This window comes from Triturus cristatus, chromosome 4_2 (assembly GCF_964204655.1).
Source record: "Triturus cristatus chromosome 4_2, aTriCri1.1, whole genome shotgun sequence".
In the NCBI taxonomy this organism is placed as follows: domain Eukaryota; kingdom Metazoa; phylum Chordata; class Amphibia; order Caudata; family Salamandridae; genus Triturus; species Triturus cristatus.
The window spans coordinates 958,502,365-958,518,438 of NC_140586.1; the positions used below are offsets into that span (position 1 = coordinate 958,502,365).

At 49.4% G+C, this 16,074-nt stretch overlaps 1 pseudogene across 1 annotated transcript in view; it reads right to left on the bottom strand.

Annotated features, from left to right (window-relative positions):
- The window catches only part of LOC146839115 (uncharacterized), a 117,116-nt pseudogene extending 104,775 nt beyond the window's left edge, over positions 1-12,341 (bottom strand). Inside the window, exon 1 of the transcript XR_014960778.1 lies at positions 12,241-12,341. The product of XR_014960778.1 is annotated as an uncharacterized LOC146839115 (transcript). The remainder of the gene's footprint in view (positions 1-12,240) is intronic.
- Positions 12,342-16,074: the final 3,733 nt, after the last annotated feature.

The window sequence follows — 16,074 nt, forward strand, 5'->3', positions numbered from 1 at the left end:
AACAGAACATTACATTATATACAGTTATTGAGCCTTAGGTCAGTATTGTGGTAATAAACAAACATATAATGTTCACTTTCCATCCACAAGAGGTAGCCAGTGATATGAGGATCATATCGGTGACTCGATGTCAGCATAGAATCAAGTCTTAGGATGTGAATTTGTTCATTAGGGATATTTTTAACTCTTTTTTTGAAGGCGGTAAAGGAAGAGATTCCCCATACCACTGGAGGTAAGGAGTTCCAAATCTTTGGAGCGATCCCTGAAAAAGCTCTGCAACCAGTTCTCTTTTTATGAAAGGATTGTTGTTTCAGAAGTAAAGAACTCGCGCTTCGTAGTTGTCTGTATCCTCCGGATCGTTCTAGCTTTAGAGCTAGGTAACTGGGTGTGTTGTTATGTAGTGCTTTATGCGTCATGCTGATTTGCATATGGCCATGTCTGAACTGGGGTGGAGGAGTGAGCTAAAGAATGATGATGGATTAAACCCAGATCAGTTGACTGGGGGTGAGTGCATGCAATGTTCAACACTCTGTCCATCATCCCCTTTGGTTTTACTTTATGCGTCATGCAGGCAACCTGTGGTTGTATTCTTGCCTCATAGGGCAGCCAGTTCATCGCTTTCAAGGTCGGAGAAATGTGGCTATTTCTTTTAGATCCTGATACCAATCTTGCCGCAGCGTTAAGTGAAGCCCTCAGCGGAGCCAGCTTGTATTTGGGGAGACTGCATAGAGTGCTGCTTCCATAGTCTAATCTTGGTAGCACTAAGGCTTGCACTGCCATTTTTAAGTCGGTGTGAGGGTTTAAGTTTCCTTAGTAAACTCATCTGGTGATTGGCTCCCTTCGTGGCATTAGTGATGTGTGACTGCATATTCAGGTGTTTGTCTATAGTGACTCCCAGGGATTTTGCAGAGTCAATGATGCGGGGAGCACAGTTAATGGAGGTTATGTGTTTCAACCATTGCTCTATCTTTGGTGTGTGATTGGGTGGGGAGATGAGAATGAATTCTGGTTATTTTGTATTAAGCATGAGGGGGTTGTTAGTGGGACAACTTTGCGTGTTCTGTAGAATAGCGTTGAGGGATATGAAGTCTTCTGGAGTGGAGATTTTCAAATACAGTTGTGTGTCGTCCGCATACAAGTGATATAGGATATTTACTGATTTCAATGGGTTCGCCAGGGGTTCCATTAGTAGGATGAAAAGAATAGGTGATAGGGGGAGCCCTGGGGAACGCCTATGTTGACCACAGAGGGCTGAGAGAATTCTTCATCTTGATTATTTACGTTCTGTTATTAAGGAAGGAGGAGAACCATTGTAACACTGTGCCCGAGAGGCCCATCCTTCCTTCCAATAGGGACAGTAGGTTGTCATGTTTAACCGTGTCGAAGGTGGAGGATATGTCAAGAAGTATCATTAGGCATGATTTATTGCGGTCAAGCATTTTTAGTATGTCATCCAATATGTGGGTGAGTGCAGATTCTGTGCTGTGACCTTGACGGAAACCAGATTGGTGATTGTCTAGGAGGTTGTAATTCTCAATATGATTGCACAATTGTATTTGTACACATTTCTCCAGCAGTTTCGCCAAAGTGGGGATGTTGGATATAGGGCGGTAATTGTTGAGATCTGGTGGGATGGTGTCGGATTTCTTTAGTATAGGTGTAACCTGCCCTATTTTAAGACAGTCTGGTATGGAGCCTTGTCTCAAAAAAGGCGTTTACAATTTTTGCCCATAATGGTAGGATGGATGTTTTTATCATTTTGAACAGGGCAGGAGGAAGGGGGTCAGAGAAGTGATTGGAGGTATTGATTGCTAGAAGAGGGTTATAGATTTTTTGTTCAGAGATTGGCACGAAGGTGTTCCAGGAGGCATTGTTTTTTGTGACCTCCCCTGGAGAACTGAAAAGGACCTTGAGTTGTGAGTAACATTTAGCATCCTGGGCCACAGGTTGTGGGAGGGCCTTCTTGGATTGGATGTCGAGCTCGATGGTCTTAGTCTTTTCACGGAAGAAGTTGGCAAGCTCATCGCAGGAAGGTGTAGCCAGGTCGTTTAGATCCGTAGAGTTAGCCGTGTTGCGAGCTTGTTGCTTGACGATTTCGAAAAGTCTTTTGGGATGGTTGATTGCTTGGTTCATCTGCGTTCTGAATAAGTCTGCCTTGGCCTTTAGAATCTTCCTGTTGTATGAGTTCCTTAACGTTCTAAGGTGATGTAGGTGAGCATCGGTGGGTGCTGATTTCCATAATCGTTCAGCAGCTCTTAGCTTGGTCGCTCCGAGTTCAGGGAGTCATTGAACCAAGGTTTGGAAATTTTGGAGGAAACATTTTTTTGCTTGGAGTTGTGCTGTAGAGTCCAAGGTTTCAAGCATCGTGGAATTGTAAAAGGTTGTGAGGTCATGGACATCCTGCATGTCAGTTGTGGGGGTCAGGGCAGAGTTGCATCGGTTTACCAGGGTGATGGGGTTGATATTCTGTAAGTTCCTTTTCCATTGTTTTGTTTTTGATGGTTGACTCCTTTTTGGAATTACCTCAATATTGATGGAGAAGAAGATGCTGTGATGGTCAGTCCAGTCGCAAGGAGTGATGGATTCTAATGAGATGATGCTCGTTTTTGCTATGGTGAGGTCCAGTGTCTCTCCCTTGTCGCTCCGCTTAACCTTCTCAGACAGCCGCTCGTGCTGACTTCAGGGAGCGAAAGGTCTTGCAAGAGCGCCTCATGGTGCTTGGCAGGCTGTTGATGACTTTGCTTCTAGGACACCAGGAGAGTTACACCGCTTGGGATCCCTTCCTCAGATGCTGTCTTAAGGGAATCAATACCCTTAAGATAGTGGACCACATGGGTAGAACTTGAGCCAAGAAGTGCATACCACACTTAGAAACCTAAGCAGGGAGACATTCCATGTGACGAGACTTCACACGTGAGGTGTGACGTAAAAATACCTCTAAATAAGAACAGAGCTTACAGAACCCCTTCCAGTACAGTTCTCGACCGCTCACACCCCCTCCTACCCACCTCTGCTGTAAGCCATGAGGCAAGGGCCCTAGGTGTATGGCTGAGGGAATGAGCATAAACGGATGTATGGAAGAATAAGAAGTAGGGGTTGAGGAAGAATTCTTATTTGGTTTCCCATGATCTCTACGTCCTCTTTGTTTGTCCCACTATCTTATTCCTGTATGTACATGATGTGCCCTACTGAGGCAAGATGCTATCAGACCAGAACCCTATTGAATTACACATACCCCTGGGAAGAATGCCCACTCCCAAATCCACCAAGGAGCTACAACACTCCTGGCTACATTTAAGAGACACACTCACTAATTACTTTAATGAAAATGAGAATACTGCCTGATCTCCCCTGCTGGAGTGGGAGGTGTTTAAAGTTGTGGTTAGAGGCATATGTATAAGGACTAAGATAGGTGTATGTGAAACGATTAAGTGTGAACTCAAACAAGTTTAAGACTTCTTGCAAGAATTAGAGAGAGGGATGGTTATAACTGCAGGCTGCAGATGGGAACTCAAGGACGCTAGAAATAAACATTGCTGAATTACTTTAGCAATTACGATGCATACCATGACATCCTATTTGACTTGAACCCATGCCACATGTGATAGGGCAGCGAAATTACTGCTGTGGCAAATAAAACCTACTAGATTGGGCACCCCACTCCTGTTTTTCAGAAATAGGTCTGGCAAATGAGTGTGAACACAGGGCGAGAGGAATGCAGCATTCAAAGAATATAATGAAACATTATATCCCGCTTCAACTGGTTCTAATGATGTGGCTATGGATGAATTCCAAAATGGTGTGGACTTCTCACAGACGCCCTAGGCGCACATTGAAAAAATAAAAAAACCTATCATGGATCAGGAGGTAAGATGTGCTATTTGCACTTTAACAAGCGGTAAAATGCCATGGACAGATGGCATGCCAAATTAATTTTGTGCAGATTATGAAGCACAGTTGATCCCACAATTAAATAAATTATACGAATCTTCCAGGAATCTGGGTTGTCTTCCCCTATCGATGAGTGAGGCACTAACAGTCTCACTACTGACGCCCAAAAATTATCCCTTACGCATGTATTTCTTCTTATGCAATGTATGTATGCTGCGTCACTTTCTGTCACTTTGTATATGTATCTACTCAGGTATTTGCTGCTTGTATGAATCTCTGTGAGGCGCTCTGATGCCCTCGGGTCTAGTCCGCGCAATATAACACTCAATAAATAAAATGTATTCTTACTGTTAAGTGTCAATATTGAGTAAAAACTATAAAATACTGGTTAAAATACTAGCAGAGACTGATGGCAAGTACAATTAAACTGATACATGAGGATCAAAATGGGTTTATCAGCCAGCAAAGCACCTCCCTAAACACAGGTAGATTTTACCAAATACTGGGCCGTACAATACTGGCCTCGATCCGGCTGTCTTGCACTCAACCTTGAACAGTTCTTTGATATGTTCAATTTGAAATACGCAGTCAGTGATTGAGAAATATTCGGCATAGGGCGATGGCTCATTGAAGGGGATATGCTCCTATATGCTAGGCCAAATATGAGAGTTAGAATGGGACGTATTATATCTGCAAAGTATAAAGTAGCCAGAGGCACCTGCCAGGGTTGCCCACTTCTGCCGCTATTTGCTGTCAGTCGTGATTTACTCTTGCGTATTACATCACTTACAACATGTTCAGTGACGGCATTGATAACATCCCCATACAAGATAATAACGCTGTGCCTGAGGGGAGACGCGAGTTATAGTTACTTTAGAGCATGAGTTTAGTTACCTGATATAACTATAGCTTGTGAATTTCTGTGCTTTTGTCAATTTAAAAGAGTATGTATTCACTGACATTTTCACCACACTGTAACAACCTTTTAACCTTTGTTTTTTTTTCAGTATATATGTTGTCTTCCAGTATATGTTGCCTTCCATGCATGTACACGTATAGAAAACATATAAATATATATGCATAAATAAATATATACTCAACATGAATTAAGAGAAATAGATATATTACACTCTTGTTGGTTTTAACAAAGGGCATTTAATCAAAACAAGCATGTAAGTGCAGCCAGGTAAAACCACATTAAAGAGAAAACATGAATAGTAGAATTGTCTTCCTGTGTAAAGTATTGATCCAAGCAATCTGTGAGGCAGTGGAAAATGTTTTCTCCTGTTCATTTTGCTATGCTGTGCTAATAAGCCTACATATGCCCTTTGTCCTGTAGTAATACATTTATGCACATGCTTTCATTAGTATGCACGCTCTAGATAACGTGTTATTGGGCCACATTTATTTTCACTGCCTTGGCACAAAACAAATCATATTTTGTTATATGTATTGCCAATGTGCATAAATGTAGAGTTAAGAAGTTAATCTATACTAATTTTTGTATACTTTGACTATCTGCTGACATTTGATAATCTGTGCACAGTATTATTGCAGCTCGATAATAAAAATTAACAAGGTGGGAGAACACCTACAGTAGTTTTACAAAACACAAAACGATCTGCTGCCCTCTGTTACTGTTAAAAGAAATTCCACTGAAAAAGCTGGATAGGTCATGCCTTGGACGTGATCATCGACTTCCAGCCTGCCCTGGTAGGAGTGTGTGGGGGGGAGGGGGGGCGCCCAGTGGACTCATACTGATAACCCACAAGTCATAGCAGGAGCCGAGCCTAGGGTAAGAGGTGATAGAAGTTGGGTCGTTGGGTTTGGGTCAGAGGAACCCTCTCTTTATGTCTTTGAAGTGCCTGTGTTGGGTAAGGTGGGAGTCCATAGCTGCCTAGTTAAGGAAGAGAAGGTCGTGAAGGAAATAACGCAGATATGTCCAAAGAAGAACAAGGTCAAAAGGTGATGAATGGATATCTGTGGGAAGCATTGAGGTGCACAAAGGAGGTGCCACAGACTGAGAAAGAGAATAAAGCACTGAGAGGTGGTTGGGATCGTGAAGCTTTGTAATGGTGAGCGATGGCACCAACAAGCAGGTGTGAAAATTAGAGGGAGGGACAGTGCAGGGTGTGACAGTGCAGGGAGTGGAAGGCAGTACAGGCAGTGTAGGAAGGAAGTGGGAGGCAGTACAGGAAGGAAGTGGGAGGCAGTACAGGAAGGGAGTTGCAGGAATAGAGTGAGTGAGAGTGCAGGAAGGGAGAGAGAGTGCAGGAAGGGAGTGTGTGACCTGCAGGAATGGAGTCAGTGACCTGCAGGAAGGGAGTGAGTGGCAGTGCAGGAAGGGAGTATCAGTGGATAAAGCGAGTCTGTGAGAGTGCAGGAAGGGAGTCAGTGAGAGTGCAGGAAGGAAGTCAGTGAGAGTGCAGGAAAGAAGTCCGTGAGAGTGCAGGAAGGAAGTCAGTGAGAGTGCAGGAAGGGAGACAGTGAGAGTGCAGGAAGGGAGACAGTGAGAGTGCAGGAAGGGAGACAGTAAGAGTGCAGGAAGGGAGACAGTAAGAGTGCAGGAAGGGAGTCAGTGACAATGTAGGAAGGGAGTCAGTGAGAGTGCAGGAAGGGAGTCAGTGAGAGTGCAGGAAGGGAGTCAGTGAGAGTACAGGAAGGGAGTCCATGAGAGTGCGGGAAGAGAGACAGTGAGAGTGCGGGTGGGGGACAGTGAGATTGCAGGAAGGAGTGAGTGGCAGAGCAGGAAGGGGTCAAGAGGCGGGGAGTGAGTGATAGTGCAGGGAGGGGTTACGAGGCAGGGGTGAATGACAGTGCAGGAAGGAAGTGGGAGGCAGTACAGGAAGGGAGTCAGAGTGCAGGAAGGGATTGAGTGGCAGTACAGGGAATACGTGGCACTGCAGGGAGTAAACCAGTGGCAATGCAAGAAGGGAGTGGGTGGCAGTTAGTGAGTGGCAGCGCAGGGATCGACAGGGAGGCAGTACAGGAAGGGAGTCAGTAGTAGTGTAGGGAGTGGATGAGAGGCAGTGCATGGAGTGAGAAAGTGAGAGTGGAGGAAGGGAGTGAGTGGCAGTGCAGGAAGGGAGTCAGTGAGAGTGCAGGAAGAGAGTTAGTGAGAGTGTAGGAGGGGAGTCAGTGAAAGGGCAGGGAGGGAGTCAGTGAGTGGCAGTGCAGAAAGGGAGTATCAGTTCAGGAAGGGAGTCAGTGAGAAAGCAGGAAGGGTGTGGGTGAGTGGCAGTGCAGGAAGGGAGTCATTGAGAGTGCAGGAAGGGAGACAGTGAGAGTGCAGCCTTCCAGGTAGGTTACTCCCCCTCCGCACAGCACCACCTGTGTGTCCCTGCCCCAGCTGCTGCTGCTGAGGAAGTTCGAGGCCCTCCTCCACCCGCAGGCTACCACCTGCGCCTCATCCCTGGTGGCCAGCGGTAGGCCGTAGGTTTGCTCATCTTCCATTGTATTGCCTGCATTTCTCATTGCTCTCGATGTACTGCCTGTATTTTTTCATTGCTCTCGTAGTGCCTGCATTTTCATTGTTGTGTCTGTGACTGCTGTTGTCTGTCTCCCCCGCTGCCTGTACGTGGTCTGTGCCTGTTCTCTCCCTCTGTTCCCCTCGCTGCCCCCGTGTCTCTCTGCCCGTTTTTGCCTTCTGTTGCTTAGCTGCCCCTGCATTTCTGTGACTTTTTTGCCTTCTGTGCCACTCGTTTCCCCCCCGATTTTTGTGACCTTTTTGCCTTCTGCGCCACTCGTTTCCCCCGATTTTTGTGACTTTTTTGCCTTCTGTGCCACTCGTTTCCCCCTGATTTTTGTGACCTTTTTGCCCTTTCTTGTGACCTTTTTGCCTTCTGTGCCACTCGTTTCCCCCCGATTTTTGTGACCTTTTTGCCCTTTCTTGTGACCTTTTTGCCTTCTGTGCCACTCGTTTCCCCCTCAATTGTTGTGCCCTTTTGCCTTCTGTTTCCTTCATCGCCCCTCACCGCCCCTGAAGCTGTGTCCCCCGGGGCCCAGCTCCCCTGACTGCCCATTCACTGCCCCCGCCTCCCAGCTGCTCCTCCCTCCCACCTCCCCATATATGCCGGCCGCGCAGCGGACGCGCTCAGTGGGAGGAAGGCCGTCTGCGTCCATCCGCGCCTGGACCGCGACCAGTGCCAGAACCCCTGGCCCCCGAACCGGCTACTACGACGCCAGCACTCTGCACGCTCTCAACCTCGGACAGACCCACGCCTGCTTCAAGGCCGCCCCGAAACGCACACACAGTCCCTTCACCTGCCGGAACTGCAGCTACACCAGCCACAGAGCAGACGAACCACCCGCCAACAAAGACCTCAACCACCTCCGATGCATACTACTGAACACCCGCTCCGCACGCAAACACGCCGTCGAGCTCTGGGACCAGCTCAACACAACCTCCCCAGATGTCGCCTTCCTGACAGAGACCTGGTTGAACAACTCCTCCGCACCCATCGCCATAGCCATCCCAGGCGGCTACAAGATCACCCACAGAGACCGCACCAACGCAGTCGGAGGAGGAATCGCCATCGTCCACAAGAACAGCATCAGGGTCTCGACCAGCACCGACGACGCGCTCAGCACCGCCGAACACATGCATTTCCAGATCCACACAGACCCCAACTCCACCCTCAGAGGCACCCTCATCTACCGACCCCCCGGATCCCGCCCCCAGTTCAGCGACTCCATCGCCGTCTTCATCAGCACGCACGCCCTGACCTCCATCGACTACATCCTCCTCGGAGACCTGAACTTTCATCTTGAGAACAACAACAACTCCACAACCCTGATCGATAACCTCGCCAATCTCGGACTGAGACAACTCATCACAACGCCCACCCACTCCACCGGCTACAGGCTCAACCCAGTCTTCTCCTCAAGCCCGCACGTCTCCGTCAGCCACACCACCGAACTACTCTGGACCGACCACCGCTGCATCCACTTCACCTTCCAGAAACCCACCACACACCACCGCACCCAACAGATCCCCCACCGCCGCTGGAGCAAAATCACCGAAGACCCACTACATACAAATCTCGCTCTCTGCCCACCCACCGAACCCTCCAACACCGACGACACTGCCCACAACCTCAGACGCTGGATCGAGAACTGCGCCAACACCCTCGCTCCGCTGAAGAAAACCCCCCCCCACAGAGACACCAGCAAGAGGGCCAGCTGGTTCACCCCAGAACTCCTAGCCTCCAAGCAAGCCTGCCGGAAACTAGAGAAGAAATGGCACAGTGAACAAACTCCGGACAGCCACACAGCACACAAGGATGCCGTCCGCAACCACCACCACCACCTCATCAGGGCTGCCGAGAAGACCTCCTTCAAAGACTGCCTCGACAACAACGCACACGACAGCAAGGAGCTCTTCAACATTGTGAAAGAACTCTCCAACCCCAGCTCCAACACCAACGACATCCCGCTGTCGCAAGCCCTATGCGACTCCCTCGCCACCTTCTTCCACCGCAAGATAGCAGACATCCACGACAGCTTCAACACCCAGACAGCCCCAACAGACAGCAACACAATAGACTCTCCACACACCATCGACCACGTCCCCTTGCTAGCCTGGACCAGCGTGAGCGTTGATGACACCATCAAGACCATGAGCACAATCCACTCCGGATCTCCGTCAGACCATTCCCGCACCACATCTTCAACAAAGCAAGCAGCTCCATCGCACCCCACCTGCGCAACGTCTTCAATCTCTCCCTCGAGACCGCGACCTTCCCAGAGAGCTAGAAACACGCCGAGATCAACGCCCTACTCAAAAAACCCAAGGCAGACCCAAGAGACCTCAAGAACTTCCGGCCCATCTCTCTGCTCCCCTTCCTGGCCAAGGTCATCGAGAAAATCGTCAACAGACAGCTAACCCGATACCTCGAAGAGAACAGAATCCTGGAACCTTCCCAGTCTGGGTTACGCAGCAACTACAGCACCGAGACCGCCCTCATCACCGCCACCAACGACATCAGGAGCCTGCTAGACAGCGACCGCAGCACTCATCCTCCTAGACCTCTCCTCCGCCTTCGACACCGTCAGCCACCGCACACTACGCGCACGCCTCCACACCGCAGGGATCCGAGACAAGGCTCTGGAATGGACCACCTCCTTCCTCTCCGGCAGGACCCAGAGCGTCCGCCTCCCTCCGTTCCGTTCCAAAGCCTCCGAGATCATCTGCGGCGTACCCCAGGGATCCTCCCACAGCCTAACACGGTTCAACATTAACATGGCCCCGCTCGCACACGTCGCCCGACAGCACGACCTCAACATAATCTCCTATGCCGACGACACACAATTGATCTTCTCCCTCACCAAGGACCCCATCACCGCCAAAGCCAACCTCCACGAAGTAATGAACGCAGTCGCCGACTGGATGAGGATCAGCCGACTGAAGCTGAACTCGGACAAGACGGAGGTCCTCATCCTCGGCTCCAACCCGTCAGCCTGGGACGACTCCTGGTGGCCAACGGCACTGGGGGCAGCCACGACCCCCACCGACCACGAACGCAACCTGGGAATCTTCCTCGACTCAACGCTCTCAATGACCAAGCAAGTCAATGCCGTCTCCTCCTCCTGCTTCAACACCCTCCGCATGCGCCGCAAGATCTACCGATGGATCCCGACAGATACAAGAAAGAGAGTCACCCAGGCCCTCGTCAGCAGCAGACTCGACTACAGAAACGCCCTCTACGCGGTAGCCCCGACCAAGCTCATCAATCGACTACAACGCATCCAGAACGCCTCGGCACGACTGATCCTCGATGTACTACGACACAGCCACATCACCCCCACCTGGGAAACCTGCACTGGCTCCCCGTCAACAAGAGGATATCCTTCAAGATCCTCATCCACGCACACAAGGCACTCCACAAGACCGGCCCAGCCTACCTCAACAGACGGCTCTCCTTCTACACCACCAACCGCCAGCTACGCTCTGCCGACCTCTCACTCGCCACCGTCCCGCGCGTCCAAAAAACATCCACCGGCGGGAGATCCTTCTCCCACCTCGCTGCCAAGACATGGAACACCCTCCCACTGAGCCTATGGCAGACCCAAGACCTGCTGACCTTCAGGAGGATACTGAAGACCTGGCTGTTCGGTCAGTAGTGGCCCCACCTCCCCCCCCAGCGTCTTGAGACCCTCGCGGGTATGTAGTGTGCTTAACAAATGACTGATTGATTGATTGATTGATTGGTTGCAGGAAGGGAGACAGTGAGAGCGCAGGAAGGGAGTTAGTGAGAGTGTAGGAGGGAGTCAGTGAGAGGGCAGGGAGGGAGTCAGTGAGTGGCAGTGCAGAAAGGGAGTATCAGTTCAGGAAGGGAGTCAGTGAGAGTGCAGGAATGGAGTCAGTGAGCGTGCATGAAGGGAGTGAGTGGCAGAGCAGGAAGGAGTCAAGTGGCAGGGAGTGAGTAACAGCGCAGCAAGGGAGTGAGTGACAGTGCAGGAAGGGGTTAAGAGGTAGGGGTGAATGACAGTGCAGGAAGAAGTGGGAGGCAGTACAGGAAGGGAGTCAGAGTCTAGGAAGGGATTGAGTGACAGTAAAGAGAGTCAATGGCACTGCAGGGAGTATGCTAGTGGCAATGCAGGAAGGAGTGAGTAGCAGTTAGTGAGTGACTGAGAGGCAGTACAGGAAGGGTCAATAGTAGTGTAGGGAGTGGATAAGAGGCAGTGCATGGAGTGAGCAACAATACACTGAGTGAGTCAGGGGCAGTGCAGGGAGTCAGAGGCAGTAAGTCAGTGGCAATGCAAGAAGGGAGTCAGTAACCTGCAGGAAGGGAGTGAGTGGCAGTGAAGGGAATAAGTCAGTGGCAGTGCAGGGAATGTGGCAGTGGAGGAAGGGAGTGAGTCACAGTGCAGGAAAAGAGTGAGTAATCTTGCAAGGAGGGCATGAATGGCAGTGTAGGGACTGAGTGAGGGGCAGTGCAGGGAGTAAGTCAGTGGCAGTGCAGGAAGAGAGTTGCAGTGCAGGAAGGGAGTGAGTCAGTGTCAGTTCAGGGTGAAAGGCACTGATTTCCTCTGGGGATGTTCCGGCTCCTTGGTTTTGGGCCCGAAGTCTGTCCTCCAGATTCTGTACTTTGTATAATTAATCGATGTTATATTCATGCTTTTCGCTCTGTGTCTGTATCTTTCTTTAGTTTTCCGTCTCTTCTCTTTTGGGGGCACTGGTTGCATCACCCCCCGGAGGCACCCTCACTTCTGGCAGTCTGGGCCTGAAGCAGGGAGGGTTTTAAGGGGGGGGGAGGGGAGCGATGACTTGTGTTTGTCTCTCACACGAAGTGCAGGGTGGGGGTCTCTGGTGAAATAACAGCACTCCTGTTGAGAAAGTCTTGTTACCTTTAAATTCCTGCGAGTTTCGGCCTCGTTTATGTGAAGTTCAACCAAAGACTCTGCTCCTTCTCGTCCTCCTGTGACCGGGCAGTCTGCGCATGTGCGGGGGATCGGTATCTGACACTTATGGCGATAGAGGAAGTCTGCGCATGTGCGGGGGAAGCTCTGTCCGACCACTTCTGGTCACAGGGCTAGTCTGCACATGTGCAGGGGAGCGGTGTCTAACCACTGCTGGTGACATATGCAGTTTGCGCATGTGCGGGGGGAGGTTATTTGTCACTGTCACTTCGGCCGACCGCTCCTTGTGTGCGGAGTTTCCTTTTTTTTTTTTATTTTTATTAACCGGGTACAGGCATCACTATATAAACTCTGCATTGCATTGCATTATTGTTAGAAAACACATCAAATGTACAGATACAGTGATACAAAATATACATAGGGATAGAACTTCACCTTAGAAGAATTAATATTACATTACCCCGGGATAATAATACACTTAAATCGCTTTACCAAAGCAGCTTATTTCAACAGGCATTGTATAATCACACCCATCCTCCGCTCTCTATCATTATTACTAAACTAATAATATAGGTTGATCTTAACACCTAGCAGCGTCTCCAAAAACTGCTCGATTTCCCCTCGGATTATATTTAATTTCACACATTGCTGGAACATATGTAATAGATTAGCGGGCCCTTCCAGACACCTAGGGCATCTATTGTCCTCCCTTTTACCCCAGTCAAACAATTTGGCTGGCGTAAAATATAGATTAAAAAGGGTTTTATACTGTTGGGCTCTCAGGTTCGTTGAGCGAAACAGCGTCATAGCTAACTGGAGTGCTTTGTCCACATCAACTTCTGGATTTCCCAATTTCAATACCCAAGCGGCTTCGACCTTGTCCAAGTCATCTTGGATCCCTAACAATAGGAACCTATATACCAATTTAATCTTGTGTGCGGAGTTTCCTTTTCCGGGTCAGAGACAGCACCCGCCACATCACTTCCGGCTTCTCCCTCTGTGTATAGCCTAAGGCAGAAAAGGAAGGTCCCCTGTCTGTTATGTGCAGTGATCCCATAGCTGCCAGGTTTCAAGCATGCATGTGTGTGACTTTCCTCTGTTAGGGTGTGCCTACGAGTGTCATTGCACTCTCACGTGTGACACCTTGAGGGCAACGTTTAACACGTACTTGTATAAGAAAATGTGTGGAGCACATAGTGACCACACCGTCATCCGCTTCATACAACACGCATGCACAGACGTCACCCAAGAATTACACTGACAATTTCATTGTGGGTGAAGAACTGCTGCAGGTTTATTTCATACAACATAAGTATGACGATAAATGGGTTATCTTACAGGCGATCCAGGGCAAGCAGCCCCTCGCTGCTCCGCCCGCCTGGTGAGCCGGCACGCACGGTGGGTCGATGCCCGGCAGTGCGGCACATATTTATTTTCAGATCATCCACTGGGTCACGTGATCTGTTTCCTACTCCCGCCCCTTCTGACAGGGGCGGAGCGTGTTGTGGCACACCCCCGGTTGGTCAGGCCCCCCAACCGCCCGAAGGACTAACGGGGCGCCGTCGCGGTCTTCCCAGAACCCCCTTCGGCTCGTGGACCTTGGCTCGGGCACCCTTACTGTGCCGGACAGGGGTACCCTTACTGTACCGCCTGTCGCAGAGGTACCCTTACTGTACCCGTCTGCCTCCAGATCGCCCTGTAACTCCGCCACAGCTCTGGGGAGGCTACCGTCGCTGCCAGAGCCCCCCCTTCCTCCCTTTGCTGTTATATGTGCCCTGCCCCTGCGAGCCAGCTTATCATGGGCTAAATTAGGGGTCCTGTTCTTTAACCCGTAAAAGACGGCATTAATTTGCAACATTCCTCAGAAGCCCAGGGCAGACGAACAAAGGATGTCTGTTGGCCCCACTGCCGTAAGCTTAGACGTGACTGGTGTTCCTAACCTTCTAAACGATGCCACAGCAGATCATCCTAACGTAATTTGGGAAGATCTAGCACCTGCATATGGAGCCAGAAATGAACCATAGCTGAATTCTTCAATCCATCCATTCCCTTCATATCCTAGCACGAAGGTTTTAATTTCCACTCTATCTACAAATGTGATGTATAGATAGCGTCATGGTTCCTGAGTTGTTGCGGCTACTGCGAGGATTGCATGATTTCTCGGCTGGGCAAAACCTTTTTAATGCAACTGCTAATCGGACGCCTTTATCATGACTCCCAATATGACTGACTGAGCTGCCGAAGAGTACATCTCTCAGCTCGGGGACCCAAATTTGTGAATGTTTCCCAACTCCCTGGCTCCAAGAAAGGCTGAGCGAGAGAGCAACACCTAAATCTGTTTCTCACGCTGGGAAATATGGCATTGGTAACAAGGCATCGGTGAATTAGGCACTTATGGACCTGCAATCTTATTAAGATTTTTCAATTGGCAAAATTAAGTGCCTTCCTGGCTTGTAATTGTGTTCCCAACAGCTACAGCACAACAAGCAGGGTGAAGGTAGCGTGTGAGTCAGCCACTTTACCTACGTATATAAACACAAGCTGACATCACGGGTATATAAATTTGCTTCCTGTCACAGTGTATTATCCTATTGTTTACTGCAAACTGACCCATATCTTAGCAACATCTCCTCGTTTTTGCCTCTCTACTTGCAAATTAAGCTACATTAAATTGGACGATAGAGTCTTATACTAGTCCCGCTGTCCATCCCAATCTTTTCCTGCTCTCCACTGGGACAGCGTATCCAATTGCCTCGCTTGTTGAATAAAAGCTAGCTTTCGGACTTTATTGCTGCTGGAAAGGTCAATAGGTTTCGCTACAGTCCTTGTTATACCGGTGTTGCTGTGCTATAGGTAATTCGTTGCACCGCCATAGTGGCTTGAAAATGAAACGTCTTATTTTATCAAATGATTAGTTGTGAGCCCCAGTTATGATTTCGTTCATATCTTCATAGTTGACAGTGTCTCTATCTTGCCAATACCTGGGTCACGTTCGCCTTAAATGACGACATTACATCTGGCTTTACGCTAGCCTTGCCCATTAACCTGTCAAATGTCTGTGGAGAGCAGCACATCTCTGGTCATGCTCATTTCAGAAGGTGTTAAGCCCTTTCCCTTACTAGAAAGTTTAAGTGCAAAATTCAAGAGGTATGGTCGCTCTCTGCTCTCTCAATTATTACCATGTAGATGAGGGCATGCCATACACGGGTGTCTGGTTGAAGTATGCACAGGTAATTTACACTCATTCTGGGGTGTCCGGTTGAAGTATGCACAGGTCATTGACACTCTCCCACGTGCAGTGCTGTGAACCGTTTGAAGTAGTTCATCAGATTCAGCCCGCCACCCCATAGGTGGAGGCTTGCACTCCCAAACTTCTGCTAGTGTAAAACCGGGCCACACCTCCAGTTCAGTGAAATTTAGTAATTCACGACACTGACAACCCCAGGGGCCAAATACTGGGCTGTGTAAATGCGGCCCAATACTACCATGAACAATTAGCTTGGAGTGACTTTGTGTGGTGATTGACGACCTCGGAAAGTTACGCTTACCGGCATTCTTATCAACTGTATATATTTTAATTGCTGTATTTTAAATATCAGTCACTGACCGCCTGCATGCTTTGACGCGATCTAGTCGTCACAGGGGTCCCGATCTTCTTTCCTCTTCCGGTGCAGCCGAGCACAGCGCTCTCGCCGGCTGGGTAAAACGGAACCGCCATCTTGGGGGGAGGCAGGGTAGCGCTACAGCTCCTGGACGCCTCCCACCCTCCTCCCACCCCTCAGTAAGGTATGGATAAAAGGAAAGGGCTTTCTCGTCCGCGCA